The following is a 17366-nucleotide window of genomic DNA, read 5'->3' as shown; positions in this document are numbered from 1 at the left end:
CTATTATTATTTGATACCAGTTTCTGCACTAACCAAAGTAGGTTATCAACTGGAACAAAGAACTCCAAAAATTTAATGTAATAAAGATTTGATTCTTGCTCACTTCCCAGGGCAATGCAAGAAAGTAGGGGAAGGGGGCATTGATGATTTTGATACTCATTTCAGGACCTCTGCCCCTTCCATCTGGTGGCCCCTCATCTTTCAAGGTCTCATAGTCCTCAACTGAACCTCCAAATCTGGTGGTGGATGGAAACAGCGAGTGGAAGGTCCCATGGGATATTCAATGGGTTAGCCAGAGTGGTAGGCAGAATTCTAAGATGACCCTGAGGAGTCCCTGGTCCCTAGAGTGCACATGCTGTAAATATGAGATTTTTTCCCTTTGGTTAGGTTATCCTTAAACTACATGGTTGGATTTTTAAAAAGGGAAACTACGAGGGTGGGGTGGGTCTAAATACATGAAACTGGGGTCTAGCAACCAGAGACAGTGCTGACCAGGGACTCGAATGAGAGAGATTTGATGCGAGACAAACTTCTCCCCTTAAGAATGGAGGGGCCAGTAATGAGAACCTGCCAGGCCCAGTGGACAGAGAGCTAGCAGTCAAGTGTGGGTATCAGTCCTACAGCTGCAAGGATATGAAGTTGCTATTAGCCAATGAACTTGGAAGAGCTCCTCCAGCCCCAGTTGAGAACTGTCCCCACTCTCAACAGTCAGTTAGATAAAGAGCAAAGAATTCGGTCCTACCATGCCCCAACAAATACTGTAAAATAATGAATTCGTTTTACTTAATGCTGCCTAATCTGTGGCAATTTCCTATGCAGCAACAGGAAACGAATACTGGTTGAAGTGATGTATATCACTTTTATCTAAACTGCACTATATAGCTCATCTAACTGCAGAAGCTGGGAGTTGTAGATTATCTTATTTTGTAGGAAGATGGGGAGGGAATGAGTTGGTGAGCATATAGCCTTGACTTTGCCCCTATTATCTATTTTAGCCAAAGGAAGCCAAGCCACATTCTCAAGGCCTTTAAAATATATATCCTGATACTCAGTATTTATTCTGATTTACTCGTTTCATTTTCTCACACAAACGATAAATGGAATAACTGTAATATGGGATAACTGGAGAACAATGTTAGTCACATTTCATTGTTAGGCCTGGTTTTCATCTGAATATATTGAGCTTCAACAAGTTATTTCTACTTCATTTCCTTTTCTGCAAACAGAATGAAATCAGCAGGTAGGTAATCCAGATCATACATAAAAAGACAAAATCTGAGTCATTCATGAACATGTGGGAGGGAGAGCTTACGTACAGCCTTAACAGGGATGGGCATTAAAACATTTTCCTCTTGGGTTGATCCAGTGACTGTCTATGCACTCTGATAGCCTCCACAGGAAAATCAATAATGTTTGAGTCATTATTCTCTCTTTACCTTTCTCTCAAGAACTGTTATAAAAATAAATTTAATATTTGAGAATATAATTTGATAATGACCTTCTGCTCAGTCATATAGAACATAACTATCTGAGATTTTACCTACAAAAATTTTGATGTGTCATCTGTGTCTTTTCTCCAGCCAAAGTTTGTGTGTTGAGATCCAGACCAGTATTTCCAGCTATCTAAACAACATTTTAACCTAGCTATAGCAAACGGTTCAAGACCCAACAACATGTCAAAATTGTAGTCATCACATTTTAACTCAAACCCACAATATTTCATTTTCAAACTCTGTATTTACTATCTTACACATTCATCCATCTAAAATAGAAACTTGGGGTACCCCAAACCCCCCTTTTCCCCTTATGTCATTCAATTTATCACCAAGTACAGAATTCTCTATTTTCTAAATATATATCAAATCTCTCATGTTCCACATTGCAAATGGAGAAGCGCATGGCAACCCACACCAGTATTCTTGCCTGGAGAATTCCATGGACAGAGGAGACTGGTGGGCTCTAGTCCATGGGGTTGCAAAAGTGTCAGATATGACTGAGCAACTAACACCACATTGCAACTAGATTTCATTAGCTAAGCCTGCCTTATTTCTTACCCAAGATATTAGAATTTGAAACAAGACAAGGATGCCCTCTCTCACAACTTCTTTTCAACACAGAAGTCCTAGCCACAGTAATCAGACAAGAAAGAGAAATAAAAAGTATCCACGTTGGAAGGGAAGAGGTAAAATTGTCATTATATGCAGATTATATAATATTATTTATAGACAACCTTAAGGACTCCACACAAAACTATTAGAACTGATAAATGAATCCTGCAAATTATCAGGATTTTTTATCAAATCCTGATAATCAAATTATCAGGATTATTTTATCAAATTATCAACACACAGAAATCAGTTGCATTTCTTTACACTAACAATGAAATAACAGAAAGGGAATGTAAAAGAAACAAAAACATTCTTTTTAAAATTACATCCAAAAAAATAACATAAGTAGAAATAAATCTGACCAAGGAGGTGAAAGACTTCTGTACTGAGAACTACAAAACTTTAAAGGGAAATTGAAGATAACTCAAAGAAATGGTAAGATATCCTATGCTCTTGGATTGGATGAATTCATATTGTTAGGATAGTTTTTTAATTGATATCTCTGACTCCAGTCTATCAAGATTATCCACCACATAGCTGCCAGAGTAATCTCTGTAAAATATATACCCTTTTAACAAAAAACTAAGATCATGGCATCAAATGCCATCACTTCATGGCAAAGAGAAAGAGAAAAGGTGGAAGCAGTGACAGGTATCCTCTTCTTGAGCTCTAAAATCAATGTGGATGGTGACTGCAGTCATGAAATTAAAAGACAATTGCTTCTTGACAGGAAAGCTATGACAAACCTAGACAGTATATTAAAAAGCAAAGTCATCACTTTGCCAACAAAGATCTGGATAGTAAGGCTACAGTCTTTAGCTATCTATGGATGTGAGAGCTGGCCCATAAAGAAGGTAGAGCACCAAAGAATTGATGCTTTCAAACTGTGGTGTTGGAGAAGACCTTTTAGAGTCCCTTGGACAACAAGGAAATCAAACCAGTCAATCCTAAAGGAAGTCAACCCTGAATATTCATTGGAAGGACTGCAGCTGATGTTCCAGTACATTGGCCACCTGATGCGAAGAGCCAATTCATTGGAAAAGACTCTGATGCTGGGAGAGATTGAAGGCAGAAGAAGAGGGTGACAGAGGATGAGAGGTTGCATCACCGATTCAATGGTTATGAACTTGGACAAACTCTGGGAGATGGTGAGGGACAGGGAGGCCTGGCAAGCAGCTGTCTATGGTGTCACAAAGGGTTGGACACAACTTGGTGACTGAACAACAGCAAAATCACTCAGTGCCTCCCTTTTACATTCAGGCAAAAGCCCAAGCTTTTTAGATACACTTACAAGGACCCTTATGATCAATCCTCTTTGTACATTTCTATTTTAATCTCTCACTACAACTTCAAGATTTAACTAGCTCTACTGTGAAATTCTTGCCGTTTCCTGAGTGAGGTATCCTCCCTTGTAATTTTGAGTCATTTCAGCTAGTATTTCCTTTATCTGGAACATCTTCACATGCCTTGTCAAGCTTCTTAAATAACACTTGTCATTAAAGAGTCAGTTCAAATATTATCTTTTCTTTTAAGACTTTTTAAACTTTCTTGAATCAAGATAGGTGCTTCAGAAATTTTGTGACAGTGAGCCTCTACCATGGATACTTTCTCAATTATGTTGTTATTGCCAATTCTCTAATGTCTCCTACAGTTCCTGGAAGTTCTTGAGGGTATGCTCTATCTCTGTGGTCCTAGAGAATATGCTAGAACTTGAAACATGAGAGACACTGTAAAAGTATTCTGTGAATGGACAAATGGAAGAAAGGCATGCTAAATTATTTCAGCCATGTCTAACTCTTTGCAACTCTTTTGCTATAGCCTGCCAAGTTCCTCTGTCCATGGGGTTCTCCAGGCAAGAATGCTGGAGTGGGTTGCCATGCCCTCCTCCAGGGGATCCTCCCAACCCAGGGATCAAACCTGAGTCTCTTCTGTCTCCTGCACTGGCAGGAGGGTTCTTTATCACTAGCTCCCCCTGGAAGCCCAAGAAATGTAGGGAGGCAGTTAATTTGAGAGAAAATTACAGGGTAGAATTCAAAAGTCATAGTTAGCAGATGTTTGAGAAAAAGAATTGTAGGGGTTTATTCAAATTTATACTAGAATAAATGTTTTTTTCTTTATTAATCATTGGAGAATAAATGTTTCCTTCCTTATCTGCAGAAAAGTTATGTAATTCTATACTGAGTAATGATCAAAACTAAGATTATTATGTTGCTTTTATAAAAAATAAAAATTGTAATTTATAACATAAAGATAACAGGCTAAGGTTTGAGTGAATCTTTTGATATTTCATGTAATTTCTGCTTCAAATTACATGGTATGGCATTCATAAAGTAGGGGGAAGAGTATATACGTAATACCCTGTCATTAAATAGAACAAAATATTTCAAGCACACTTTTAGGATAAATTATCAATGTTTTTTAAAATTCCTTTAAAAACTGAAATAAGCAATTAATTCTTCAAGAAGGTAGTTTTCTTTCTTACACGTTTAATTATATCCATGAAGATATGGTAAATTACTGTCAGATTCAGTTAACATTTGTAAATGTCCTTTTGTAGGAAGACAGAGTAAGCTTGTATTTCAGTCTATAATCTAGCTCTCAAAACAGACATTAGGGGAAAATATGTGAGCAACTGAAATAGTACTTTTCGATGTTGCAGCAATAATGCTTTGCACTTGGAATTGTTTGCCTGAAAACTATAGATCAGATAGTCCTAAGACTCTTCATACAGCTAATTAGAAAGAGAGGAAGACAGAAAGAGAAAAAGGCTGAGTCTATGTGTGTACTTGTATAGATTTACTCATAAATACCTTATTTTTGCATATGAATAGTCTATAAAGTTGTGCTTATCACTTCAGTGAGCTCTTTAAATGTGCATCCTGTCTGTTGAATTAAAATTTAGTTTTCTTTCCTTTTCTTTGCTTTCCCCTTCTATACTTAGAATTTTAGCTGCAGAGAAGTGAAATATAATTCAAAGATCAACGAATTAAATATTCTTACTACCCATTTGAACTGATTCAGTATATCAGAATTGCGAGAAGCCTGAGAAATCCTTGGTTGCTTTTATTACTGTTTTAGGCCTTTTGATTGTATAAGCTTTGGATTTTTATCTGCAGTTTGGATACAAAAAGCAACTTAGCCTCACTATTGCCATGTGAAATGCCATATGTGTTTTCCTTCCCTGCGCTTCATTTTTCTGCATTCCTAGTGTATGATGAATCTTGTTCTCAGTTTACAGGTATGTGGACTATTTCGGGTCATGTCCAGGCATTTAACATTCTAAAAAAGGCAGTGTCTTAAAGGGCCTCTTCATGATCAGAAAATCTTTGAAATTTCAGAGCCATACAAAAATGAAAGTTATTCTCACTCAAATTGCTTCATACTGTACTTATTTATTTGAAGTTGACATTTGTCTCTAATAGCATTGTTAATTTAGTATTTTCCTTAAATTGAGAAAAATATGTCTGATAGTTTCCAGCTAAAAGAACATGTTTAACTAATATTTATATTATATCATGAGCATGTATTAACAAGGGTTCAACACTCATTAAAAGTATTATTTCTGTTTAACTAATCCAACATTATATGACTTTTAAAAATTATTAGTGATATATTGCTCTTCAATATGTATTGACACTTTCCAACTGTAAAGCGGTAGTTTTTGTTCTTTTTAATGATTCTAAGAAGTACAGTATTTTTTGTGCATGTTTGTGTGAAGTTTATTTACATATTCTGTATAAACTGGCACTTGGCTGGAGAAGTGTATTGAGGCAGTAGGAAGAAAAAATATATCTAGATCAATAATTCTCTGATCCTTGTGAAGTCTCTCTGGTAAGCTAATGCATGTTAAAAATATTACCATCAGTCTTGCACAACCTTTAAGCAGAAAAAGGATCTAACTGCTGAAGGACAGAGAAATTGATGAAGTAAATATACTTCAAGTCACTAAATCCTTCATTTTAAAAGACTGAGGTGTTGGTCATACTATTATATAGCTCTGGTAACACTCTTAAAAAATAAACTTATAAGACCATGGGTATTCAGTAAATGCCTGTGTACTCTGCATTGCCCTAGATGTTATAAAGTTCACTGCTCAGCTAATGGTCTGCCCACGGTGAAGTTAAAGTCTATTTGGTGAGGTAAGAATTATACATATTATATGTGTATATATATATATATATATATATATATATAACTTCCATATATAAATGGTATTATTTATGAAATAGTATGTAAATATCATTATATATGGCAGTTTATTTGATACTAAATATGACACGTTTATTTGGTACAGAAAAACAGAGAATAGAGCTGCATGTAATTAAATGATATATGTTGCATACAAAGTACAAAAGAAGGTACAATAAAAAGATATTTTCATCATCATCAATGGGAGTAAATTGTTACAGAGCGATAATAAATTTTGGATTTTTGAGTAGCCCTGCCTGAGAAATGTTCATTCATCTTGGTGCTAAATCATAGGATATTTTAACACTGAGGCGAGAAGAACTGTACCTTAGTTGTAATTCACCAAGCATTGCTATTTCTCAGTTTCTTTATTACTTTTGAAAGGAAGATGATAATGCCTGCATCACTGAATTATTTTCAGAAACAATTAGGTAATATGTTGAAAATTTCTAGTAAAACATATGATAAGTCTGCTACTCAATAAATGACTTATTATTTTGTGTATAATTTTGAATCCAGAGAAAACTCTAAATTGAAAGATACATGCATTCCAGTGTTCACAGCAGCACTATTCACAATAGCCAAGACATGGAAGCAACCTAAATATCCATCAACAAAAGAATGGGAAAGGAGATGTAGTGTGTGTGTGTTTATGTATGTGTGTGTGTGTATGCAATGGAAAATTAATCAGCTATAAAAAAGAATGAAATAATTCCATTTGCATTTGCAGCAACATGGATGTACCTAGAGATTCAAACAAAGTTAAGTAAGTCTAATAGAGACAGGCAAAAACGATATGATATAACTCATATGTGGGAGCTTCCCAGGTGGCATTAGTGGTAAGGAACTGGCTTGCCAATGCAGGAGATGTAAGAGATATGAGTTTGATCCCTGGAGATCCCTGGGAAGATCCCCTGGAGGAGACAATGGCAACCTACTGAGTATTCTCACCTGGAGAATCCCCTGGACAGAGGAGCCTGGAGGGCTACAGTCCACAGGGTTGCAAAGAGTCAGACATGGATGAAGTGACTTAGCACACTCACATATGTACTCTAAAAAATGATACAAATGAACTTATTTACGAAACAGAAATAGACTCATAAACATAGACAACAAACTTATGGTTACCAAAGGGGACAATGGAGGTCGGGGAGAGATAAATTTGGAGATTGAGATGAACACATATTAACAAATGTGTGTGTGTATATATATCATTTTTGAAAATAATAAGCCACATGGTGAGGCTTGTGGGATCTTAGTTCCCAGTCCAGGGACGAACCTGGGTCCTCAGCAGTGAAAGTACACAGTCTTAACCACTAGACCACTAGGGAATTTCCCAGGAGCCACTGATTCTGTGGGCTCCCTCCTGGTGACCCAAGTTCTGAGTTTGGGAATATTTGTGAGACCTCCTACATAGTCTCACAGATAAATTGGAGAGGTCTTGGAAACTGAAACTGATCTCAAATTCTAGGAAATGAGGGTGAGGGTGGAGCAGAACAAATTTAGTACAGAGACATATTGAGATCTGAGTTTTAAACATAAAATGATAATATTGGTTAGCCAGTTGAAATTATGGGTAATGCTTTATTATCTTTTCTGAAAATTCTGTAAACATTTCCAAAATGGAAAAGTATTTTTAAAAGAATGCTAGTAATAACATTAGGTGAAATTGTTTGAATAATTCATGTATGTTAACAAATTTGTTTCTATATGTAGAGCTATATGTACATCTATAATACAACTGCGTATGTATTACATATTTCACAAATCTGTTAGCATTCAAGATATATAACTACACAACTAAGGCAAAAGATTGGCTAAAATCATTTCATAAAAGAGAAATGTAAAACTTGTGACTTACCCAGATTTCCCCATAAACGTAGCAATTAGGTGAGGATTAGAATCATCATTTCACATATAACTATTACTTAGACCCAGAGGACTGGATCTTTTAAGTATAAAAAGAAAATAAAATTCTCAACAGGGAGAGGCTAGTGTATATCTGTCTCTATACATATATATATATATATATATATATTTTTTTTTTTTTCTGTGACAATGAGAGGCTGAAACCAGTTGTTGACCTGGTTGGGAACAGAAATTAAATGCTAGAAAAGCAGCAGCAAAAATAACAGAATATACAGTAACCTTTACTTCTCCTCCCCTAAAGAAATTATTCAAGTGTATTTTATAATTATCTTGACTTTAGCTCTCTCTAAAATTATTACTTAGTGACAGGCAAACAATAACATCATCATTTTATATAGTACTAAATGTTAGGAAAGAGAAATTTGACTATAACCTAGATGCTTCAGGAAGATGAGGCAGATAATGTCCATAGAGGTGTGAGACCAGCTTAGCAAATGTTTTCCCGATTAAAGTAGAATAAAAGCGCTTATTTACCTCAGTGAAGTTAAGCCATAAATAGCAATTTTGTGAATTGTTAAAACTGTGTCCAATTTTGAAAAAACGTGATTTAGCAAACCCTCCTGCTTCCATTCTTATTAAAGAAGACATGTGTGTGCTCTCATACATGCCAACAACAACAACAAAACCATCCATTTCAAGAGCAAAAAAATGCATGGAATTTAAACTCAGTATAAAAAGTGTTCTGGCCCTAGGATTGGAAAACTATTAATGATGGGGAGACGTATTGACAATGGTGAAAGTAAATCTGAAAATGGTTGTAATTCTCTATTCTTTGTGTGTGTGTGTGTGTGTGTATTCACAGTTATCTACAATAATTATCTATTTTCCAGACTCTCAGAGGAAAAATAAAACAAATGATACACGAATAAAGCTGGCTCCAACAATTTCAGTTTGGATTATACAGTAATTATAATTTCTGTGGCTGGAGGTGATATGTCTCCCAAAGGATAGCCCCCAAATCCACGTAGCCAACTGTTGGAAAATCACTGTTATGCCCCGTAAGATATCAGCCATTAATACCTGGCCAGGTGTCCTTTCGCAATTCCTTTGCGGTATACAGTACAGTAATGCTGAGTAGACTCATTGATTCTACCTCTTTAAACCCTGTTTGTTACAAGCTCATCACACTTCTGGTTGACTCTGAAAAACGGCAGCTGTGCTTGGGTTTGGTGATGGGAGGAAAGAGTGCTTAAGCACTGCTAAACAGCAAGAGTGAGTGACTGAGTGAGTGAAGTCTCTCAGTCGCGTCTGACTCTTTGCCACCCCGTGGACTGTAGCCCACCAGGCTCCTCAGTCCATGGGATTCTCCAGGCAAGAATACTGGAGTAGGTTGCCATTTTCTTCTCCAGGGGCTCTTCCCGACCCAGGGATCGAACCCAGATCTCCCGCATTGCAGGCAGACGCTTTGCTCTGGTGTCATGCAAAATCTGTGTGTAACTGGAGTATTAACAAAAAGGCAGCAAACAAATAAGCTGTCTGAACCAAGTAATAATTTAGCTTTTCTGCTTACAGATGTAATCAATAAGACAAGAGATATAAAGGCTGTAGTATGCTTTTCAGCTTGCATACATTGGTAATGAAGAATGCTACACTGCATGTAGTAGAGCTTGAACTTAAAAGTTCAAGTATCAGACCTCTTGGATTACTTGACCCCACATATAAATGAGTGTTACATACGAGAATATATATATTTTAATACTATTGTGGTTGGCAGCCTTTGGAAAATCAAGATTTCTTTGGCATATTAAAATAATATTAACAGCATATTAATTACATTAGGTCTTCTATACTCAGTGGCATTATATAGCACTTATACATATATGTCTCATCAACCTTATTTGTGGGTTACTATTTTTGTTTGGAGATATCAAAATCAATTAACAGAGAGGTTAAATAACTTGCCCAAGATTTTGCAGCCAGTGTGCAGTAGACAAGGCTTAGGGCTCAGAGCTGCTCATACAAGAGTATGACCCTAAGCTCAGTCTCTGATCTTTGGGGCAAAAGAACAGAGGGGCTCAGTTTTTAAGACCCTTTTTGGATGTGGGGATGCTCTGAATCCATTTTATGTCGGGTGGGTGAACTTATCTAGCCCCAGTGTTGCCGTAGCCCTCGCGCTTGGCATGCACTGTGACAAGCATTATATCAGTCATGGTTGCAGAGAAGGGAATGCTGCTTTGGAATAGCAGATATAGTAAAATATGTGAACATTCAAAATTTAAATAATGTTATTTTAAATTCTTCATTTCACATATTCAGTTACCGCAAGACTCGAGGCAAATCTGTTCTTTCTTCATGAGATCCATGGATGGATGATTGCTCAGTCCTTCAAAGTACAACCTAGGGGTATCTTCTCAAGAGGAAGGGAGGCATGCCCTTTTTTCTTCAAAGGTGCTAATCCAGGGCCACTTCCTCTGGAACACTGACTCCACTTTCTAGACAAAGTGACCTTGTGTCATCCAGGTTACTGTATTCTCCATTTTTAGCATAGGTAAAGAATTATTTCTGCAAGGCAGGTATGTTTCTTGGGTCTCTGTTCCTTCAATTCTGAGGTATAAAAGAGCTGAGGCTATTTTTTATGATTTTCCAAGACTTCCCTAGTAATTACATCTATGCTGACTTACTTTAAAAATGGTCTTTCATTTCCAGACCCCAAGGACAATTTTAGCAGCTAATTTTTACTCTCTCTACCTAGCTTTTATCTAAATTTCACTCTATCTACACATGTGTGCAGGCTTTTTAGGTTCTGTAACCATGTTTCCCTCATTCTTGCTCACTAAAAATACGCATCTTTTAACAAAGCAGGAGGCATAACCTTCCCAAGACTTCAGATGACACTACAAAGCTATAGTAACCAAAACAGCATGTTGGCACCAAAACAGGCATATGGATCAATGGAACAGAATAGAGAGCCCAGAAATAAACCCACACACATGCAGCCAATTCATCTTCAATAAAAGAAGCAAGAATATTCTATGGGGAAAAGACAGTCTCTTCAGCAGGTGGTATTGAGAGAGCTGGACAGCCATAGGTAAATCAATGAAACTAGAACACACCTTCACACCACACACAAAAATAAACTCAGAAGGGTTAAAGACTTAGTATAAGACATGCCACCATAAAACTCATAGAAGAGAGCATAGGCAAAATATTCTCTGACATAGAGTGTACCAGTGTTTTCTTAGGTCACTCTCCCAAGGCAATAGAAATAAAGGCAAAAATATACACATGGATCTAATCAAATTTACAAGCTTTTGCACAGCAAAGGAAGCTATAAACAAAATGCAAAGACAACCTATGGACTGGGAGAAAATACTTGCAAACACAATGTATCAATAAGTGCTTAATTTCCAAAACATGAATAGCTCATAGAACTCAATAGCAAAAATCAAACAACTTAATCAAAAAATGGCAGAACGCCTATATAGACATTTATCCAAAAAAGACATACAGATTACTAAAAGGCACATGAAAAAATGCTCAACATCACTAATTGTTAGAGAAATGCAAATCAAAACTACAATGAGGTGCCACCTGACACTGGTCAGAATGGCCATCATTGAAAAGTCTACAAATCATGAATTCTGGAGAGGATATAGAGAAAAGGGAACCCTCCTACACTGTTGGTGGAAATACAAGTTTGTTCAGACACCATGGAAAACATACAGAGATTCCTCAGAAAACTGAAAATAGAATTACCATATGATCCATCGATCCCACTCCTGGGCATATATCCAGACAAAACTAAAATTCAAAATATACATGCACCCCAATGTTCATAGGAACACTTTTCACAATGGCCCAAATATAGAAACAACCTAGATGTCCATCAGCAGGTGAACGGATAAAGAAGATGTGGTATTTTTTTTCTAATTTTCCTTCCCCTGGCTTCTTAGATACATCTATCAGGGAATCCCCAAGGGTCTCAGTGGTAAACAAATAGCCTGCAATGCAGGAGACACTGGTCTGATATTCATGGTTCAGGAAGACCCCCTAGAAATGGAAATGGCAACTTACTCCAGTATTCTTGCCTGGGAAATCCCATGGACAGAGGAGCCTGGTGGGCTGTATAGTCCATGGGGCTGCAAGAGTCAGAAATGACTTAGTGACTAAAGCACCACCACCACCAGACACCTATCATTTAAAAGTGGACATTTTATCTCTAAATACATGGGGTTTTTAAAGCAAAAAAAAATGTAAACTGTTTTGAAAGGAAATATTATACATATGCTGAGATAATCTAATTTCCTGATTTCATAAAGAAATACAGAGTTGCATTAAGGTTATATTATTCAGTCAATAAATGTTTAGTTAATAAAAGATGTGGTATGTATACAATATATATTAATTCAATGGAATACTACTAAGCCATAAAGAAAGACAAAATATACCATTTACAGCAACATGGATGCAACTAGAGATTATCGTGCTAACTGAAGTGAGAAAGAGAAAGACAGATACCATATATCACTTGTATGTGGGATCTAAAATATGGCACAAATGAACCTATGTATGAAACAGAAACAGACTCACACACATAGAGATCAAACTTGTGGTTGCCAAGGGGGTGGGGAAAGGAGAAGGATAGACTAGATGCAGACCATTACATTTACAGTGGATAGAAACAACAAAGTCCTATTGTATAGCACACGGAGCTATATTCAATATCCTGTGATAAACCTCGATGGGAAAGAATATGAAAAAATATGTGTTCAACTGAATCATTTTGCTCTACATCCAAAATTAACACATAATACTAGTGGAAAGAACATTTTGGCCAGGTTTACTCAGCTTCAGGCAGGTTCATAATTCAGTTGAAATATACCAGGCAGAGGCATCCAAGGAGAGTCTAAGTGGTAAAAAATGGCCTACAGATTAAAAATTGACAATTCATACATTTTTAATCTACGTGACTTAATATGAGATGTTAATGGTATAAACAATTAACAGAGTAATTTATTGCAGTGATATTCAGACTTATTTTCCATTTCCATGGGTTCCTATTTCACTTATTTTCATTAAAAGCAGATAAAATACAAACCAGCATGATTGATATTGGGTATAAATTTCCTCCAATATGTCTGAATTTCACATTCTCATCTTTGTAATAACAGTGACTCAGATTCCATCAACATTTCTGTGTGTGGCACTGCATTAAATGTGTTCAGTTTTACCCAAATTTTTAAAAAATCTGTTTATAATATGCTTTATAAATGATTGAGTTAGAAAATGTACTCATTTGTAATCAGACTGGTAGGTATTAACTGCTGTCTTTATATATATATACACACATATATAAATAAACACAAGAAGCGACAGGAGGAATTGCAGTCTAACAGCTTTTATATTTAGATGTATGATAGATCTACTCTATTATATGCTTGTAGAATAGCGAAGACCAAATATATTGTCCATGATGATCCAATTTTTGCCCACAAATTCAAACCCCTCATACACTTGTCCCTTGAATGCCAGTTTCAGCATCACTGAAGGCCTTTCCAAAAGGACGGCACATCTGTCCTTAGCACCATGCACTTTCTGTTCTCTTTTTCAGGAGAGGTTGCCTGGTTTTGGTGGCTGATTCTTTCCTTGTTTATTGTTTCTAAAGCAGGTCTCACTAGGCATTTTTGGGGCACTGTCAATTTTATTTCCTTTTTGGAACTTATTCCAGGTTGTATTGATTTCCCATTATTGTATCAAGTGATTTCGGTGTCAACCATCTGGTGATATCCATGTGAAGGGTCTTCTCTTGTGTTGTTGGAATAGGGTGTTTGTATGACCAGTGCATTCTCTTGGTAGAACTCTAGTAGCCTTTGCCCTGCTTCATTCTGTACTACAATGCCAAATTTGCCTGTTACTCCAGGTGTTTCTTGACTTGCTACTTTTGCATTCCAGTCCCCTATAATGAAAAGGACATCTTTTGGGGGTGTTAGTTCTAAAAGGTCTTGTAGGTCTTCATAGAGCTGTTTAACTTCAGCTTCTTCAGGGTTACTGGTTGGGGCATAGACTTGGATTACTGTGATATTGAATGGTTTGCCTTGGAAATGAACAGAGATTATTTTGTCGTTTTTGAGACTGCATCCAAGTACTGCATTTCATACTCTCTTTTTGACTATGATGGCTACTCCATTTCTTCTAAGGGATTTCTGCCCATTCACCCATTCCAGTCCATTTTAGATTGCTGATTCCTAGAATGTCAATGTTCACTCTTGTCGTCTCCTGTTTGACCACAACCAATTTGCCTTGATTCATGAACCTAACTTTCCAGGTTCCTATGTAATATTTCTCTTTACAGCATCGAATCCTTCTTCCATCACCAGTCCCATTCACAACTGGGTGTTGTTTTTGCTCTGGCTCCATCCCTTCATTCTTTCTGGAGTTATTTCTCCACTGATCTCCAGTAGCATATTGGGCACCTACCAACCTGGTGAGTTCATCTTTCAGTGTCCTATCTTTTTGTCTTTTCATACTGTTCATGGCAAGAATACTGAAGTGGTTTGCCATTCCCTTCTCCAGTGGATCACATTCTGTCAGACCTCTCCACCATGACACGGCCGTCTTGGGTGGCCCCACATGGCATGGCTGTGGTCCGTGTGATCAGATTGGCCTGTTGTCTGTGATTGTGGTTTCAGTCTGTCTGCCCTCTGATGCCCTCTCTCAGTGCCTACCATCTTACTTGGGTTTCTTTTACCTTAAACAAGACCGGGAGCTGACTGTGGCTCAGATCATGAACTTATTGCCAAATACAGACTGAAATTGAAGAAAGTGGAGAAAACCACTAGACCATTCAGCTGTGTCCTTAATCAAACCCCTTATGACTATACAGTGGAAGTGAGAAATAGAGTTAAGGGACTAGATCTGATAGAGTGCCTGATGAACTATGGATGAAGGTTCAAGACACTGTACAGGAGACAGGAATCAAGACCATTACCTAGAAAAAAGAAAAGCAAAAAACCAAAAAGGCTATCTCAGAAGGCCTTACAAATAGCTGTGAAAAGAAGGGAAGCAAAAAACAAAGGAGAAAATGAAAGATATACCCATTTGGATGCAGAGTTAGCATTCAATGCAAAGAAATAGAGGAAAACAATAGAATAGGAAAGACTAGAGATCTCCTCAAGAAAATTAGAGATACCAAGGGAATATTTCAGGCAAAGATGGGATCAATAAAGGACAGAAATGATAGGGACCTAACAGAAGCAGAAGATATTAAGAAAAGGTGGCAAGAATACACAGAAGAACTGTACAAAAAAGATCTTCACGACCAAGATAATCACAATGGTATGATCACTCACCTAGAACCAGACATCCTGGAATGTGAAGTTAAGTGTGCCTTAGGAAGCATCACTATGAACAAAGCTAGTGGAGGTGATGGAGTTCCAGTTGAGCTATTTCAAATCCTGAAAGATGATGCTGTGAAAGTGCTGCATTCAATATGCCAACAAATTTGGAAAACTCAGCAGTGGCCACAGGACTGGAAAAGCTCAGTTTTCATTCCAATCCCAAAGAAAGGCAATGCCCCAAATTCTCAAACTACTGCACAATTGCACTCATCTCACACACTAGTAAAGTAATGCTTAAAATTCTATAAGCCAGGCTTCAGCAATACGTGAACCATGAACTTCCAGATGTTCAAGCTGGTTTTAGAAAAGGCAGAGGAACCAAAGATCAAATTGCCAACATCTGCTGGATCATTGAAAAAGCAAGAGAGCTCCAGAGAAACATCTATATCTGCTTTATTGACTATGCTAAAGCCTTTGACTATGTGGATCACAATAAACTGTGGAAAATTCTGAAAGAGATGGGAATACCAGACCACCTGACCTGTCTCTTGAGAAATCTGTATGCAGGTCAGGAAGCAACAGTTAGAACTGGACATGGAACAACAGACTGGTTCCAAATAGGAAAAGGAGTACGTCAAGTCTGTATATTGTCACCCTGCTTATTTAACTTCTATGCAGAGTACATCATGAGAAATGCTGGGCTGGAGGAAGCACAAGCTGGAATCAAGATTGCCAGGAGAAATATCAATAACCTCAGATATGAAGATGATACCACCCTTATGGCAGAAAGTGAAGAAGAACAAAAGAGCCTCTTGATAAAAGTGAAAGAGGAGAGTGAGAAAGTTGGCTTAAAGCTCAACATTCAGAAAACAAAGACCATGGCATCTTGTCCCACCACTTCATGGCAAATAGATCGAGAAACAGTGAAAACAGTGGCTTACTTCATTTTTTTTTGGCTCCAAAACCCTGCAGATGGTGATTGCAGCTATGAAATTAAAAGAAAGGAAAGTTATGACCAACCTAGATAGCATATTCAAAAGCAGAGACATTACTTTGCCAACTAAGGTCCGTCTAGTCAAGGGTATGGTTTTTCCAGTGGTCATGTATGGATGTGAAATTTGGACTATAAAGAATGCTGAGTGCCGAAGAATTGATGCTTTCAAACTGTGGTGTTTGAGAAGACTCTTGAGAGTCCCTTGGACTGCCAGGAGATCCAACCAGTCCATACTAAAAGAGATCAGTCCTGGGTGTTCATTGGAGGAACTGATGTTGAAGCTGAAACTCCGATACTTTGGCCACCTTATGCAAAGAGCTGACTCATTGGAAAAGACCCTGATAGTGGGAAAGATTGATGGCAGGAGGAGAAGGGGATGACTGAGGATGAGATGGTTGGATGGCATCACTGACTCAATGGACATGGGTTTAGGTAGACTCTGGGAGTTGGTGATGGACTAGAGGCCTGGCGTGCTGCAGTTCATGGGATCAAAGAGTCGGATACGACTGAGCAACTGAACTGAACTGAACTGATTGTTTTAACTACATATCAACTGTTTCCCAATTTATTATGTAAGTTCTTTAAGCAGATTCACCTGGTATATCTTGTTCATTTCATACTTAATATATTGCTAAGTGTTCAGAATTTTTTTAATTTAAGGAATGAAAGGGCACACTTATTTCACATTAACCATTTTCTCTTGCTTTGTATTTGTGGAAACATGAGTACAAATTTCCCAAATGCTTCAGGTTCTAAGCTTGGCATATATACATTTTATGAGACTCTAAACAGATCTTAGTTCCTTTTCCTTTAGAGCCCTTATTTGCATTTACTGTATAATATTTCTAGAGCATTTCAGGTTTTAGTAAC

The sequence above is a fragment of the Ovis aries genome, chromosome 8 (genome assembly GCF_016772045.2).
Source record: "Ovis aries strain OAR_USU_Benz2616 breed Rambouillet chromosome 8, ARS-UI_Ramb_v3.0, whole genome shotgun sequence".
NCBI classification, from domain to species: Eukaryota; Metazoa; Chordata; class Mammalia; order Artiodactyla; family Bovidae; genus Ovis; species Ovis aries.
Note: the sequence above shows the minus strand (reverse complement) of the source record.